The sequence below is a fragment of the Protopterus annectens genome, chromosome 5.part1 (genome assembly GCF_019279795.1).
Source record: "Protopterus annectens isolate FY-2018-M chromosome 5.part1, PAN1.0, whole genome shotgun sequence".
NCBI lineage: Eukaryota > Metazoa > Chordata > Ceratodontiformes > Protopteridae > Protopterus > Protopterus annectens.
The window spans coordinates 679650563-679667280 of NC_056736.1; positions in this window are offsets into that span (position 1 = coordinate 679650563).

The window sequence follows — 16718 nt, forward strand, 5'->3', positions numbered from 1 at the left end:
TACCTGTGTAATAATTAAGACAATATGGTAGCAAGTATTGCAGTGCAATCAGAGAGGTGTTTAAGACAGTCAAATGCATTTGAATAAATTTGGAGCTATTCTCCCTGGGCCTCTACTAAAAATGTCCCCTTCCCAGTTGGACTTTCCTGGTAATCAAATGTCAATAAATAAAATAAATAAATAAATGCACAGTAATAACACCAAAATGAAATCAGATATTGCATTTAACTTTTCTGTTCACATAGAAAAGATGTCGATATACAAACCAAAAAAATATACAACACTTTAATTGTCTATAAGGCTCCTAAGATTCTTACTGGCATACCTAACTAAAGGGTTTCAAGTATCATTATCAATGGAAGATAAAACAAACATTTTATTTTCAGTTAAACTAACTTCTTACTCACAATTCTGGAGGATTTTTATTTAGAAATTTCTATACAGATCCTTGTTGACACATGAAAAACTCTCAAAAATGAACCCTTCAAACAGCAAGTTATGTTGGAGATGTCATCTGTCCACTAATGCTGCCTGGTCTCATATTTTTTATGACTATACTAATATTAAACCATATTGGAATGATATTAACACATTTTTTCAAGCTATCTATACTGATATATTTGTTTTGAAATTAATTTTATTGAATGTTGTGAATAGTAATAATATGAAGAAAGATGACCTGTATTTGTTGTGGACAATGTCCAGAAAATGTATAACTAGAATATGGAACTCTCATGTAGCACCACAATGGAGAAATTCCTATCATCACTGAAGAAATGCATACTAATGGAGAAAAGAACTAAAGAGTTAAGAACTTTTCCTAAGCCATTGGTTAATAGTCCGTGGAGGAAAGTTTAGAATTTGATTGATACCCTACAGATGGAACCAAATGCTTCCTAACTATCATAGTTTATATATTAACTTATTATTTAACTACAAATGTTTTTATCTGAATCATTTTTGTCAGGCTGAATGTAAATACTGTAAATAGTTATTGAATGTTATGAATGTATTAAATTATTGTGTTATTTCATCAAAATAAAATAATTTGAGTAAAAAAAATAGAGACAGTGTAGAGATAAAGAGGGTCAGTAAAGTAATATTGTAGTACATTAAGCAGAGAGTATATGTAAGTTTGTAGATACAGGAGTATTGAGGGTAACAGGAGGAGGAGGTAGTTGAGGGATACAAAGGTGGGTGTGTGACACGATAAGAAAGAGAATGGAATGGGAAGAGGAGGAAAAGAAAAAGACTGGAGACAGAGGAGGAGAATAAAACGGGATCTCAAATGTTGAAAAGAAGAAAGAAAGAAGTTATAATCACACAATGTAAAACGCAGATGAGAGAGGCAGCTGTAGCAACCTGGTGTGTTACACATACAGAGCCAGGAGGTTTAAATGAATTCTGTCAAGGACTGTTTAAATAAGTGGCTGCAGGGGACTAATCTGATGACCATGGGTATTGTGTTCCAAGTCTTAGCCACAGAGTTGGAATCATACCTCTCAACCTCTTAGAGCAAGAAATCTGGAGAAATCACAAACAATGGGGGACAAAGGCCAAAAAATAGGGACACTATTTAAACATTGCTCTTATAAACTTAGAAAGTTGATAGTCTAACAGGTTTTGCATTAGAATCAGAAAATGGGAAATAAGGGGTTGTGGATGGATGGATGAATGGATGGATGGATGGATGGATGGATGGATGGATGGGTGGATGGATGGGTGGATGGATGGATGGATGGATGGATGGAGTTTGAAACTCAAATGTCTGCTGTTATTTTCTGGTTTCAGCCCTCACTGATTTCCCAGTGATCTGCCAGAAAGCCACAATTTTATGAGAAGCAGGCCAAACGTATGAGGCAAAAATCAGAACATTCTGTGAAAATATGGACAGTTGAAAGGTATGGTTGGAATATAGACCATTGCCAATGTCTTTATTAGGGTTATAGACTGTTAAATGTTGTTCATCAGAGTAGTGGAAGGAGTGATTTGGAAGGTAATGGCTAAGTATAGAGCTGATGTTTTGGCAAGAACAGGGTTTATATTTTGTGTTATAAGAAAGTGGGAGTTGATTATATAGCAGGTGATTGGGTAATTCCAGCTAATTTAATGATTTTAGAGCAGTGCTGTGATGGTAATTATAGGGTAGGTTGATTGCAAACTTTGCTAGTTTGTTATAACATAACTCAAGCTGTGATCTAACAGAGGCTTGTATATTGGTAAGTATGGGAGAGGCAAAGAATAGAGAGGAAAAAGGTATGCACTGGCAAGAAAAACTAAAGAGGTCATTGTGAAATGTTGTCAATCTGTAGAGCATTCTAAGTTTTGATGTATGTGTGTGTGTGTTTAAAGCAGGTTTTCATAGGTTCATAGGTTCATACTAGGCTATCTGCCCTGGGGCAATTATAAGCCTAGCCCGATTTTGTTTGGCTTACGCCACTCCTTGATTTGAGTATACTGTGCCCTTTTTAAGGTTTTGTTTGCTGTGCCTCTGTCTAATAGTGACACGGAAGTAATCCCCGGGACAAACCTATGATCCCCCATCCACTCATCAAGATTCTTCTTGAAGAGATTCAGTGAGGTGCTCTGCCTAACATGAATTGGAATTCTGGGTTATGAATCTTTCCCTCCAGCAAGTTCTATTTATTTCAGTGCTGAGGTTCAAGTCCCCTCGAGCGTGTGTCTCTAAGGGATTTAGATTTACTGAGGTGGAGCATGTCCATTAATTCTGGATTGGACATAGCTTTATATGTCAGGCATAGATCGCCTCAAAGTAGGCGGTATGCAACTGAGTAGAGCTGGAGTTTTTTTAACCGAGCAGCATATGGCATCTGTTTGAGTCTCTTGATCCTCTTGGTGAGGTACTTTTGGGGTCTTTCTAATTGCTGCAGGTGTCGGGTAAGGTACATCCCAAAAGGGGCATTGTATTCTATGATGGGCCTGATGAGGGATGAATAAAGGGGCACGATTACCTCTCTTGATCTAGATGTGAATCCTTTCATGATGAGATGGGCTATGTAAAAGGTCTTTCTAACCACTTTGGCAATGTGGTTGTCAAAGGAGAGATTGCTATCAACTTGGGTCCCCAGATCCCTAATTACTTTCTCTGTACTTAATGGGTTACCGCCTATGTGGTAATTTGTGGGCACATTGTTTTTGCCAAAGGGTATGACTATACACTTTTTGGCATTTAGCTTTAGACCATGGCTCTGGCACCAGTTATCCATCTCTGTGAGACCTTTTTGAAGGATGTTTGTGTCAGCTGTAGAGTTGATTATGGCGCCTAGTTTGCAGTCATCTGTGAACTTGGTGAGCCATAGTCCTCCCATGTTGGCCTGTACCTCGGAAAAGTATATACCGAACAAGAGCGGTCCCAGGACAGAACCTTGTGGGACACCACTTGTGACCGGTTTCGAGTCTGACATGGCTCCAGCAACTCTCACTCTGTGGGTTCTGTCTTTGAGCCAGTTTGTGACCCATCTTGTGACATAGGGGTTTATATTTAAGCTGGATAGCTTATCTATGATGCCCGAGTGGGGTATCGTGTCAAATGCCTTTGCTAGGTCCAGATAGGCTGTGTGGACTACCTTCCCTTCATCTATGGCTTTGGTGACTGTTTCGAAGAAGTCAACCAGGTTCAAAAGGCAGGATCTGCCCTTGACGAAGCCGAACTGGGTAGGATCTAGTGTCTGTAGGTCCCCAATGTCTTTGTTTATGAGCTCCATGATGATCCTCTCCATAGCCTTGCAGACTAAGCTAGTCAGGCTTATGGGGCGATAGTTTCCAGGATCCGTGGAGGCTCCACCTTTGTGGAGTGGGACCACTGTTGCTGTACGCCATTCTCTGGGCACATATCCTGTAGTGAGGCTGAGATTGTACAGCTGTTTTATTTGAGGGATTAGTTCTTCTTGGAGTTCATGTAGGACGCAACCCGGGATGCCATCTGGTCCCATGGAAGCAGTGTTTTTTGCTTTGGAGAGGGCAGCCTTCACCTGAGCATCAGAGATGTTTGGGAGGCAGCCCTCTGCCGGGATAGATACTTGCTCTTTTTTTGGGGGGGGGGGTGGAGAAGTTTGCACTGAACCTGTCTGCCAGGATATTGGCGATGTCTGTGGGTTCAGTGTATTTTTTGTCATTTAGAATCAACTCAGAACAAGTCTGGGAGTTGCATCCCAGGTTCCTAACATAACTGAAAAAGCCTTATGATTGTCTTTAGTGTCCTGAGCAATTTTTCTCTCGAAGCTGGCCTTGGAGGATTTTATGAGGGATCGTAATTTTTGCTAGTACTGATCAGGGATGCCTTCCCTATTAGGGATTTTGCTCTATCATGTAGTATCGTCCTCCTTCTGTTGTACAGTTTATTTATGGCTGGGGTCCACCAGACTGGACGCCTGCCTTTGGATGTTTGGGTTTTGGTTTTGTTTGGGATAGCATGATCCATGCATTCCTGGAGATGTCCGTAGAATGCGTTTATATAGGATTCTGCAGTTTGGGCCGTAGTTTCCACTGGCCCTGGGGCCTTGAAGGATTCCACTTCGGTTTTGAGAAGTGAGAAGTTCGCTTTTGAAAAGTTTTTCACTGTGGTTTTCTGGGCTGGGGGTGGGGTCGGGATGTGGACATCCAGTGAAATTAATTAATGGTCTGATCTTACCAATGAGGGATATACTTCAGGTGTGGAGCACAGAGTCCCCATGTTGGTAATGATCAGGTCTAGTATGTTATCCCCTCTTGTGGGAGTGGTGACTAGTTGTTCCATAGCATTTGAGTTTATAATTTCCAGGAACCTTTGGGCTAAGGTGCTGGGGCTTGAGTAGTGCTCCCAGTCTATGTTTGGGTAGTTGAGGTCGCCCAATATAATGGTGTTCGGAGAGATCTTCATGTTCTCCAATGTTTTCAGGAAAGTCGAGTGGGATTCCTGACTTTGAGAGGGTGGTCTGTAGGATGCTATAAACTGAAAAGCAGTCTTGCCCACTGTTAGTTGCACATGGATGGTCTCCGATACTTCGTGCAATGCCACTAACCTGGAGGTGTGGATATCCTTGATAAATATGGACACTCCCCCTCCTTTTGTGGTTCGGTCCAGGTTTTGGGGCCAAAAAGCATGATATGAGGTATAACCTGGTAGTGCTGGGGTGATCTCTGGAGCCTTGAACCAGGTTTCTGTCACTGCACAGATATCGATGTTCTCTATACTGAGGAGAGCTTCGAGTGCGTGCATCTTGAGGTTAAGACTTCTGGCGTTTAGCAGCATTACCCTTAGTTTCTTGTTTCTTGTGCTGTCTATGGAGGCGGGTTTGACTTTTGAGCCTTGCCTAAAAAAGGCACTATGGGGGTGGCAAGAGCCTTTGCCAATATCCAAAAGCCCAGTGGTGACAGGTGCAAGCCGTCCCTAGTGAAGCAACGTGGCTTGTCGAGCATGTCATCCCAGGCTGACAGACACTAGATCCCCTTAGAATGACACCAAAATTTTAGCCAATTGTTAAAATTGATAATTTTGTCTTTGTACTGTGGCATCATTCTAGGTGAGGGTAAGATGCTGCTCAAGGTCAGGGTCATACCAGCCTGGGCTACATGATCAGAGAGCTCCTCTATGTCTCTTTTCATGTAGTTCAGGGAGGTACGTCTCAGGTCATTCATACCAGCATGTACAATGACTGATTCATATTTGTATTTGCTTTGGAGTGACCTGAGTGCTTGCGTTATGTGGCAAATCCTAGCACCCGACAGGCAGCTCACTGTGACCTTCTCTTTATTCAGCCTGGTGAGCGGGACATCAGTGTGTCTGACAATAGAGTCACCTATTACAAGAGTATCAGGTGTGTTATTCAGCCTTAAGGGCTGTGGCTGCTTGGCACACTGACTTTGTGGGCTATGTGTTGTGCGTGTTTTGTTTTGGGGTAGTGTTTGCTTGGATGTCTGCTTTGGAGTTCTCTGTTGCTTAGGTAGATTTTTATTTAGAGCCTCCGAGTATGTTTTTGTGTATTTATGTGTTTGGTTTGCTGATGTGGTGGGACTATGTGATACTGGAATTGTGTTGTGTGAGTTTACCTTCTCCTCCTGACTGGTTTCACCAGTTTTGAGATGAGAGAGCTCAGCCTCCATTTTGGCTATATGGTTGCATCTCTCACATATATTTGAACCTGTTTGGAGGAGGAGAGGGTTGTCCGTGTACATGAGACAGTTGTAACATTGCCTCAAAATTCCCAGATTCACCAGCTGGACTGGAGAGGAAACCATTGACTGACCTTTGGACATGCTAGAGTAATATAGGTGATATGAAGGTCTATTTTCAGTTGATCATCTACTGTGACCCCTAGCAGATTGCTATGCAGAACAACATCAGTATTGGTACGGTTTATTGAGGATATTATCTTTGAGGGATGTGAGGGATTTAGGGAAAGATAGAAGTAACTTGATTGTTTATTTTTTCTTTTAGGATTAAGGAGAGGTTGGTTGTCTGTAAGCCAACTATCAATGGAGATGAATGCATTTTGAGTTATGATTTGTAGTTTGTGGAGACTATCAGATGTGCAGATGACAGTGGAGTCATCCGTGCTGTGCATAAGAGTGGCATACTGGGAGGATGCTTGAAGATCATTAAAAAATATATTGAAAAGTAGAGGCCCAAGGATAGAGGCTTGTGGGACATGAGTATAGACAGGGAGGAATGGGGAGTGAGCAGAGAGCCATTTAACTCACTGATACTCATCAGATAAGTAACTAGAAAACCAATTAAGATTAATATGAGACAGACCCATAGAAGCCATTTTCAAGAGTAATTTGGAATGGGAGGCCATGTCAAAGGCTTTGGAAAGGTCTATGAAGAGAGAAGAGACTAATTTATTGTTATCTCTGGCCTTAATGATAGTTTTCAGAAAGCTAAGAGGGCAGTTGTTTAACTATGCTTTGACCCAATACCATGCTGAGTGGGAGTAAGTAGCTAATTTAGAAGTTGTTTGAGATTCCACTTTTGTAATATTTTAGAGAGGAGGGACAGCGTTGCTCTAGGCCTAAAGCTTGTTATTTCAGTGCACCTGCCACCTTTATAAAATGGGATGACGTATTTTTTTACAGAGTAGTAGGACATAACATTTTTGAATGGAAAGACTGAGTAAACTAGACAGGATATGCAACTATGGTAGAAGCAAGTTTCAGATATTCTGAAGGGACATTTTTGGCACATAGAGAGCAGGGCATTATTTTGCCTAGTAAATGTACAAAAGAAGTGGAGACAGATTTTAAGGAAAATTAAGGACTGAGAGGAGTAAGAGGCTGTGCTGGACAAGAGATGGTTTGTGAAGAACTGCAGGTGATAGCAGCTATAGATTAAATGAAACGGGAGGTAAATTTTGCAGTAGTCTTTGAGGGAGAATTGTCTGGGCATGTGTCAGGGATGGATGAGTGAACTCCAGGGTATAAGATTTTGTTTATTGCAGCCAACATTTTAGAGTTATGTTTTCTTGGTTAATTTGGGGGTCTGAATAGTACTGTTTTTTATCAGTGGAATTTCTTTTATTCCACAGTTGTTTTTAGCAGTGGCCACGGTGGTGCAGCAGTTAGTGTTGCCGCCTCACAGCAAGAGGTTCTCTGGTTCGATCCTCGGCAGGGATGCCTTCTGTGTGGAGTCTGCATGTCCTCCCTGTGGTCGCGTGGGTTTCCTCCGGGTGCTCAGGTTTCCTCCCAAAGACATGCTGTAGGTGGATTTGGACACTCTAAATTGGCCCAATGTGTGCATGTGTGTGCCTTATGTAGAAGGTTGGGTGCCGGGCTGTCAGCTCCACACTGTAAAACTCCACTGTCAATCATGAGCGGACAGGTGATCTGCTGTGGTGACCCCTAACTGAGAAAAGCCGAAAGAAGAAGGTAAGTAGGGGGTTGTGTTTTTACCATGGTCTCCAGATCTTGTCTCTCTCTCTCTCTCTCTTTTTTTGTGCAATAGAATTCTGGTGGAATGGGATAGCCAGGGGTGTTGTTAGGTTTCACTCTTCGCCTCCTTAAGGTAGCAAGGCTAGTAAGAGTTTCTAAAAATGCAGTATTGAATCTGTGGATGGCATCCTCTGTAATTGTAAGGTATGAGCAGAAGTCCACCTAAGATTATTCAGAATGTCATTAAATACATCAGGGTTGATTCGCTGGAGATAACAGGAGTCTGGGTAAGAGAAGCATTTGGTTGGACGGGTAGGATATCTTAGGGCAAAGGTGGATGGGGGTCACTGAGGGGACCTGTGAGAATGCCAGGAGAGCAGTAATGATTGGATGTGAGACAAGGATCCAGTCAAGAGAAGTGCTAGTGTTCTAGCTTTATTTTGAGCCCTGGCCTCCCCCCAACATTATTTTTACTTTGTCCAGATTTCTAGAGAAAATAAATTTTGAGGCATAATTAGCTGGAGTTGTAAAACTGCATGATTTGTAAGAGTTATTATATCTAATGCTGTTTTTTTAAATTGTGTACAAGTACTGTGGATGTATCTATTATGAAGTTTTAATGACAATAGAGAAAAAAAATACTCATTTTATCTGGCTAATAAAAATATGCCAGTGGTATTGTATAGTTTCTTATTGCCGTGTCTGACTTGCTTATGATCCAGGTTGCATTGTATTTTGCATGCACTATAACAATGAAACGTTGTTAAGATATTATGTAAATGTTTTTCTCTTTCTAACGTTTTCTTATAAATCTAGTTCTTCTCTTTAATCTCCTTCTGAAGATGGGTTCTGCTCAGTAGGGCTAACCTATCAATATAACATAAAACAAACAAGTAACTTCCTAAGAGGAGCTCCAACAAGATGGCTGTTTGAGCCACAATTCTACAGTGGCTCTAAAGGAATTTAAAATAAATTAAGGAGAAAAAAGCCCTAAAAATGAACATAGTTGAATAGATCAATTTACAGGAAAGTTATATAGCTCAGAAAAAAAGAGAAAGAGAGAGAGGAAATATAATTATTTCACCTCCTAATCTCTTGTTCTACTATTACATGCAAACGCCTTTATGATGTTGAGGCTCAAACAGCCTACAACAATTTCTTATTTAATTTAAACCTGTATAAAGTTATATCTCATTTGTTGGTTTGTTGTATGTAACATATTTATACTCACAATATTTTTTGTTTTGTTTTCCTCAAATTTGTCAGCTGTAATATCTTGTTATTGCTGTATTTTCTCTCATTTGTTTACTCTCACTTTGTATATTACATCTGGAGCTTTTCTTCTCGGGTCTCCACTGAAAATGAGCTTTAGCTCAGTTGGACCAACCCAGTTAAGAAATGCCAAATAAATAAATAAATACATGTAGCTGGAGACATGAAAAAAATTCTCATTTTGGTAGAAAACATAGTCAGTGACATGGATTCCTTGAAAGGAGCAAACTTGGAACTACAACAAGCAAATGCAAATTGCAAAAATAAAAACCAAAAGCAGATGGAAAAGCTCAGAGAATTGACGATCAGTTGAGTCCCTGCATGGATGAACTGAGATTGTTAGAAAGAGATGTGGCGTGCAGAAGATCTAATCTCAGAATTTTGGAGATTTCAGAGTGAGTGGTGGATAATGAATTACTGTTATTTCTGTTTCTACTAATAAAGAAAAATGTAGCAGCCACCAAAAAACTGAGCATAGAAACGGACAGAGTTAATAGGAAAGGATAAAAATCTAGCCTGGGAGGATTGTCCAGGCATATTTTATGCAGGCCTCATTCCTTCATATCAAAAGAATGAATTTTAAATAATGCTTGAAGAATCAAATGCAAAGGACCTGTGGGAGGAGATGTAAAAGTTATTGTAGACTAGTTTTACTCATCTGCTTCATCAAAGAAAGAATTTGATAAAGTTTTTGATGAATTATGGAGAATAGGTATTACATCTAGATTAGAAAACCTGTCCTCTTTAGTGCCATCAAGCTATTTTAAGAAAGTCAAAAGAGACTTGGGAACTGCTGCTCAAAGAAAATAAAAATGCAGGAAGCTAATGCTGCCAGGAAAAGCCATCATGAGGCAAAAGAAATGAAAGTGCAATAGTCCTAACACAAAAAGAGGCAACCAGGAAGTGAAGGCATATGAAAACAGTCACCCACAGTCAAGTGAGAAAAGAGAGACCTTAGAAGCATCAACAATGTGCTAGAAAGTGGGCAGAAGAAAATGCAGAGAGGGGAAGGGACACACTGGTCATCCAGAGCTCCGCTGTGCAAGTGACGGTGAGAGAAACATGCAGGAAAGGGATAAAGCCAAGAGGAACAAGGGAGCCAGATGGCTGTATTGGTGTGAGTGAAGGGAAGATATGAGGAAGACACCAAACAGGGCAATGTAGGAAGTGAAAGTGAAAAACATACTGAAATATCAGTAAGAGCTGCAGCATAGAAAACAGGCTTTGTAAATAAATGGTCCAGTGGGGCAGGATAGGCAATTGATGAAGAGGTTGCATTCAGTGTGAAGCCATGGCAGAGATGTGAGCAGAGGATAAACAGCAGCCCACCAAGTTCAGGGAGGTAGAGAGCACCAACAAATGAGAAGCAATGGGCATACAAGACTAGGTTACAGATCAGTATGGAATAGCCCAACTCGTCCAGGAGTAATAAATGTATGAAGAGCCCACTGAGGCCCCTACTGAAAACAAAGACTGCATAACAGTAGCCAAAAAATGTACCGTTAAAAGCTTGCTGTTGTATTTAAAGTTCTGCACTAGGGTGAGTGTGGGCAGGTTTTATGACAGGAGAAAGCATGAGTGCAAAACTGCAGTCTTATAAAGTTCTACAGGACTACTAGATACAATCCACAAAGGTTATAAGGGACAAAAAGGCAATACATAATCATGTGGGGCTGTATATAATGACTATCTGGGGCTGTATATAATGACTATCTGGGGCTGTATATAATGACTATCTGGGGCTGTATATAATGACTATCTGGGGCTGTATATAATGACTATCTGGGGCTGTATATAATGACTATCAGGCGTGTGCCCATGAGCACATATGCATGTGTGCATGTGGGAGGGTAAAACATGTTGGATTATGGATGCAGAGCATTGCAAATAATAACGCCAAAATAATATGGAGCATCATTTTTAAGAAATGGTTGCCTTTTTCACAAGAAAAGAAATATATATGGAATACAGAGAGTGTAATAAATATATAAATCAGATTAACAGGCTTAGCCCTGGAAGTTTCTTTATTAGAAGTTGGATACTGGAGCTTGTGGTGTGGGGAGCAAAATCAAAATCACAGCAGAGGAAAGAGACAGCTGTGAGAGCAGTGCGCTATGAATGCAAAAAGATACAGTGAGATTAAAAACCATGTCCGAGCAGTGCTGCGGAGAAGCGGGAAGACTGCATGCAGAGCACACAGGCTACCCGAGAGAAAAGTACCAAAGATAGGTAAAGATAGGTAGGACTATAAGTAGAGGGAACACAGAGGGACTACGCTCAAAAGGACATGATTAGTTAGAATGTGTGTGTGTGTGTGTGTGTGTGTGTGTGTGTGTGTGTGTGTGTGTGTGTGTGTGTTGGGGGGAGGAACAACTTTGCTGGAATAAAGCTGGGGTGCAGGAAGGGGGAAGCAATAGAGAACGATATGAGGGATTATAGGCCATATTGAATTGAAGACAATTTATCAGGCAGTAGAGTGGACAGTAGAGAAATATGGGGACAAGATACCTTGTTGCAAGGAAAAATAGAAGATAACAAGAGGTAGAGAAGCAAAACGTATTGGCTAGTTTAGAAGTGCATAGTGTGCAAAATCCCAGCAAAGGATGTGGCAGTAAGATGAGATGTCAGAATGCAAATTAAAAAGAAGTGAGGAAAGGTGACCTTTGAAAGAAAGGATGAGTGCAAGGCGAGAGAATGAAACATCACTAAAAAGAGCAATCAGACAACGCAGGTATAGAAAAGTAATAAGGAGATACATGTGAGGTGAGTCAACAATACCGGAATAACCATAAAGAGATAGCAGAACAGCAAACCTGCAATCACTGAAGCACAGCGCTCAAGGAGATACCAGAACAGCAAACCTGCAATCACTGGAGCACAGTGCTCAAGGAGATAGCAGAACAGCAAACCTGCAATCATTGAAGCACAGTGCTCAAGGAGATATCAGAACAGCAAACCTGCAATCATTGAAGCACAGTGCTCAAGGAGATAGCAGAACAGCAAAATGCAATCATTGAAGCACAGTGCTCAAGGAGATAGCAGAACAGCAAACCTGCAATCATTGAAGCACAGTGCTCAAGGAGATAGCAGAACAGCAAACCTGCAATCATTGAAGCACAGTGCTCAAGGAGATATCAGAACAGCAAACCTGCAATCATTGAAGCACAGTGCTCAAGGAAATAGCAGAACAGCAAAATGCAATCATTGAAGCACAGTGCTCAAGGAGATAGCAGAACAGCAAACCTGCAATCATTGAAGCACAGTGCTCAAAGGAGATAGCAGAACAGCAAACTGCAATCATTGAAGCACAGTGCTCAAGGAGATAGCAGAACAGCAAACCTGCAATCATTGAAGCACAGTGCTCAAAGGAGATAGCAGAACAGCAAACCTGCAATCATTGAAGCACAGTGCTCAAAGGAGATAGCAGAACAGCAAACCTGCAATCATTGAAGCACAGTGCTCAAAGGAGATAGCAGAACAGCAAACCTGCAATCATTGAAGCACAGTGCTCAAAGGAGATAGCAGAACAGCAAACCTGCAATCATTGAAGCACAGTGCTCAAGGAGATAGCAGAACAGCAAACTGCAATCATTGAAGCACAGTGCTCAAAGGAGATAGCAGAACAGCAAACCTGCAATCATTGAAGCACAGTGCTCAAGGAGATAGCAGAACAGCAAACCTGCAATCATTGAAGCACAGTGCTCAAAGGAGATAGCAGAACAGCAAACTGCAATCATTGAAGCACAGTGCTCAAGGAGATAGCAGAACAGCAAACTGCAATCATTGAAGCACAGTGCTCAAGGAGATAGCAGAACAGCAAACCTGCAATCATTGAAGCACAGTGCTCAAGGAGATAGCAGAACAGCAAACCTGCAATCATTGAAGCACAGTGCTCAAAGGAGATAGCAGAACAGCAAACCTGCAATCATTGAAGCACAGTGCTCAAAGGAGATAGCAGAACAGCAAACCTGCAATCATTGAAGCACAGTGCTCAAAGGAGATAGCAGAACAGCAAACCTGCAATCATTGAAGCACAGTGCTCAAAGGAGATAGCAGAACAGCAAACCTGCAATCATTGAAGCACAGTGCTCAAGGAGATAGCAGAACAGCAAACCTGCAATCATTGAAGCACAGTGCTCAAAGGAGATAGCAGAACAGCAAACTGCAATCATTGAAGCACAGTGCTCAAGGAGATAGCAGAACAGCAAACTGCAATCATTGAAGCACAGTGCTCAAGGAGATAGCAGAACAGCAAACTGCAATCATTGAAGCACAGCGCTCAAGGAGATAGCAGAACAGCAAACTGCAATCATTGAAGCACAGTGCTCAAGGAGATAGCAGAACAGCAAACCTGCAATCGTTGAAGCACAGTGCTCAAGGAGATAGCAGAACAGCAAACCTGCAATCACTGAAGCACAGCGCTCAAGGAGATAGCAGAACAGCAAACCTGCAATCGTTGAAGCACAGTGCTCAAGGAGATAGCAGAACAGCAAACCTGCAATCGTTGAAGCACAGTGCTCAAAGGAGATAGCAGAACAGCAAACCTGCAATCATTGAAGCACAGTGCTCAAAGGAGATAGCAGAACAGCAAACCTGCAATCATTGAAGCACAGTGCTCAAAGGAGATAGCAGAACAGCAAACCTGCAATCATTGAAGCACAGTGCTCAAAGGAGATAGCAGAACAGCAAACCTGCAATCATTGAAGCACAGTGCTCAAAGGAGATAGCAGAACAGCAAACCTGCAATCATTGAAGCACAGTGCTCAAAGGAGATAGCAGAACAGCAAACCTGCAATCATTGAAGCACAGTGCTCAAAGGAGATAGCAGAACAGCAAACCTGCAATCATTGAAGCACAGTGCTCAAAGGAGATAGCAGAACAGCAAACCTGCAATCATTGAAGCACAGTGCTCAAAGGAGATAGCAGAACAGCAAACCTGCAATCATTGAAGCACAGTGCTCAAAGGAGATAGCAGAACAGCAAACCTGCAATCGTTGAAGCACAGTGCTCAAAGGAGATAGCAGAACAGCAAACCTGCAATCGTTGAAGCACAGTGCTCAAGGAGATAGCAGAACAGCAAACCTGCAATCGTTGAAGCACAGTGCTCAAGGAGATAGCAGAACAGCAAACCTGCAATCATTGAAGCACAGTGCTCAAGGAGATAGCAGAACAGCAAACCTGCAATCATTGAAGCACAGTGCTCAAGGAGATAGCAGAACAGCAAACCTGCAATCATTGAAGCACAGTGCTCAAGGAGATAGCAGAACAGCAAACCTGCAATCATTGAAGCACAGTGCTCAAGGAGATAGCAGAACAGCAAACCTGCAATCATTGAAGCACAGTGCTCAAGGAGATAGCAGAACAGTAAACCTGCAATCACTGAAGCACAGTGCTCAAGGAGATAGCAGAACAGCAAACCTGCAATCATTGAAGCACAGTGCTCAAAGATGAGGTGAGGTGGAATAACCATAAGGAGATAGCAGAACAGCAAACCTGCAATCATTGAAGCACAGTGCTCAAGGAGATAGCAGAACAGCAAACCTGCAATCATTGAAGCACAGTGCTCAAGGAGATAGCAGAACAGCAAACCTGCAATCATTGAAGCACAGTGCTCAAGGAGATAGCAGAACAGCAAACCTGCAATCATTGAAGCACAGTGCTCAAAGATGAGGTGAGGTGGAATAACCATAAGGAGATAGCAGAACAGCAAACCTGCAATCATTGAAGCACAGTGCTCAAGGAGATAGCAGAACAGCAAACCTGCAATCACTGAAGCACAGTGCTCAAGGAGATAGCAGAACAGCAAACCTGCAATCACTGAAGCACAGTGCTCAAGGAGATAGCAGAACAGCAAACCTGCAATCATTGAAGCACAGCGCTCAAGGAGATAGCAGAACAGCAAACCTGCAATTGTTGAAGCACAGTGCTCAAAGATGAGGTGAGGTGGAATAACCATAAGGAGATAGCAGAACAGCAAACCTGCAATCATTGAAGCACAGTGCTCAAGGAGATAGCAGAACAGCAAACCTGCAATCATTGAAGCACAGTGCTCAAGGAGATAGCAGAACAGCAAACCTGCAATCATTGAAGCACAGTGCTCAAGGAGATAGCAGAACAGCAAACCTGCAATCATTGAAGCACAGTGCTCAAGGAGATAGCAGAACAGCAAACCTGAAATCATTGAAGCACAGTGCTCGAGGAGATAGCAGAACAGCAAACCTGCAATCATTGAAGCACAGTGCTCAAGGATATAGCAGAACAGCAAACTGCAATCATTGAAGCACAGTGCTCAAAGATGAGGTGAGGTGGAATAACCATAAGGAGATAGCAGAACAGCAAACCTGCAATCATTGAAGCACAGTGCTCAAGGAGATAGCAGAACAGCAAACCTGCAATCATTGAAGCACAGTGCTCAAGGAGATAGCAGAACAGCAAACCTGCAATCATTGAAGCACAGTGCTCAAGGAGATAGCAGAACAGCAAACCTGAAATCATTGAAGCACAGTGCTCAAGGAGATAGCAGAACAGCAAACCTGCAATCATTGAAGCACAGTGCTCAAGGATATAGCAGAACAGCAAACTGCAATCATTGAAGCACAGTGCTCAAAGATGAGGTGAGGTGGAATAACCATAAGGAGATAGCAGAACAGCAAACCTGCAATCATTGAAGCACAGTGCTCAAAGGAGATAGCAGAACAGCAAACCTGCAATCGTTGAAGCACAGTGCTCAAAGGAGATAGCAGAACAGCAAACCTGCAATCATTGAAGCACAGTGCTCAAAGGAGATAGCAGAACAGCAAACCTGCAATCATTGAAGCACAGTGCTCAAGGAGATAGCAGAACAGCAAACCTGCAATCATTGAAGCACAGTGCTCAAGGATATAGCAGAACAGCAAACTGCAATCATTGAAGCACAGTGCTCAAAGATGAGGTGAGGTGGAATAACCATAAGAAGATAGCAGAACAGCAAACCTGCAATCATTGAAGCACAGTGCTCAAAGGAGATAGCAGAACAGCAAACCTGGAATCATTGAAGCAGAGTACTCAAGGATGCGGTGAGGTGGGACCTAGCAGTCTAGCCTGGTGCACGTGATGGTGTACAGGAGCCAGAAGCGAACGGGAAGACAAACTGCAGCAGTAACAGTCAATGTGAGTGGGGGTCTCAGATCTTATTAAGAGAAACAATAATTGTCAAGGGATGTAAAAGAGAGGAAGCTCAGATTAACACGCTAAAGGTTACAAAGTTAAAATTTAGGGAATTGACGAAGTTGATGGATTACCCTGTATTTATCAAAGATCATGTAGGATGGGGGTGGAAGAGTGAAGACTGTAATGTTAGGAAAGTGATACAAGATGTAGTAGTCATAGGTGGTATGGAAAGAAGGTGGGTATTATAAACACGAAAAAGAAAGGGAGAAGTTAGGAAGATGTATGGCCTTTCAGGTCTTCGAACTGCGCACAGCAGAAATAATTAAGTGTTGTATACATTAAAGATGAGGGGACTAATGCATCTTCAGATCGACTACAGACATGATACACCCTCACTGCAGAGATTATTATACATTTATAACATGCAAGAA